Source organism: Arachis ipaensis, chromosome B05 (genome assembly GCF_000816755.2).
Source record: "Arachis ipaensis cultivar K30076 chromosome B05, Araip1.1, whole genome shotgun sequence".
NCBI lineage: Eukaryota > Viridiplantae > Streptophyta > Magnoliopsida > Fabales > Fabaceae > Arachis > Arachis ipaensis.
This window is the reverse complement of record NC_029789.2, coordinates 112,225,758-112,227,575: the sequence shown is the minus strand read 5'-3', so window position 1 is coordinate 112,227,575 and position 1,818 is coordinate 112,225,758.

Sequence of the window (1,818 nt, the reverse complement as noted above, 5' to 3'; positions counted from 1 at the left end):
TACTTTCCCCCAAAACGGATGACACAGCTAAGGCTGGACATCCAAGGCTTTAAACAAGGAGATAATGAATCTCTTTATGATGCCTGGGAGAGATACAGAGAGATGCTAAGAAAATGCCCCTCTGAAATGTTTTCAGAGTGGGTTCAGTTAGACATCTTCACTATGGGCTTGCAGAAGGAGCTCAGATGTCTCTAGATTACTCAGCTGGTGGATCTATCCACATGAGAAAGACAATTGAAGAGGCTCAAGAGCCCATTGATACAGTTGCCAGGAATCAGCATCTGTACCTAAGCAGTGACCCTTCCATGAAAGAAGAGGTTAAAACAGCAACTGCTGAACTCAGTCCTGTGAAACAAGCTGCTGAATTCAATCAGCAATTGGACTTCCTAACAAAGCAATTAGCCGAATTCAAAGATAGACTACAAGAGACAAGGATGGCTAATATACATATGGAAGAGTAGTTTAAGCAAACAAAGCAGCAGCTGTCAAGACAAATAACAGAAGAATGCCAAGCTGTTCAATTAAGAAGTGGGAAAACATTAAATACCCCACCTCAAGGCAACAAAAAGCTAAGGAATGAGCAAACCACCCAAAATTCACCTGAGGACAGTAAGAGCCCAGGGAAAAATAATTCTGGCACTAAAACGCCAGAAAATTGGTGGAAGGCTGGCGCTGAACGCCCAGACCAGGCAAAACTGGCGTTCAACGCTAGGAATGGGCAAGGATCTGGCGTTGAACGCCCAAACTGAGCAAGATCTGGCGCTGAACGCCCAAAATGGGCACAATGCTGGCGTTCAGACGCCAGGAACAGACAAGGAGTTGGCATCTAACGTCACTCTAGTTTCTAACTCTGGCACTCAATTGCCAGTGAGGGATCAGACACACACAAATGCTGATAACAATCCCTCTAAAATGGCTTCTTCAACCACTTCTGTAGGCAATAAACCTGCAGCAACTACGGTTGAGGAATATAAAGCCAAGATACCTTATCCTCAAAAACTCCGGAAAGAGGAACAGGATAAGCAATTTGCTCGCTTTGCAGATTATCTCAGGACTCTTGAAATAAAGATTCCATTTGCAGAAGCACTCGAGCAAATACCTTTTTATGCCAAGTTCATGAAAGAGATCTTGAGTCATAAAAAGGATTGGAGAGAAACAGAAAGAGTTCTCCTCACTGAAGAATGCAGTGCAGTCATTCTGAAGAGCTTTCCTGAAAAGCTTAAAGACCCTGGGAGTTTTCTGATACCATGCATATTAGAAGGTAATTGCACCAAGATAGCCTTATGCGATCTTGGGGCAAGCATCAACTTAATACCTGCATCCACTATCAGAAAGCTTGGCTTAACTGACGAAGTTAAACCGACCCGGATATGTCTCCAACTTGCTGATGGCTCCACTAAATACCCATCAGGCGTGATTGAAGACATGATTGTCAGGGTTGGGCCATTCGCCTTTCCCGCTGACTTTGTTGTGCTGGAAATGGAGGAGCACAAGAGTGCTACTTTCATTCTTGATCACCTGAAACTTGTTCTGAAAAGATGCCAAGAGAACAACCTAGTTTTAAACTGGGAAAAATGTCACTTCATGGTGACTGAGGGGATTGTCCTTGGGCATAAAATCTCAAACAAGGGAATAGAGGTGGATCAAGCAAAAAATAGAGGTAATTGAAAAATTACCACCACCTGCCAATGTTAAGGCGATCAGAAGCTTTCTGGGGCATGCAGGATTCTATAGGAGGTTTATAAAGGACTTTTCAAAAATCGCAAAACCTCTAAGCAATCTGCTAGCTGCTGACACGCCATTTGTGTTTGACACAGG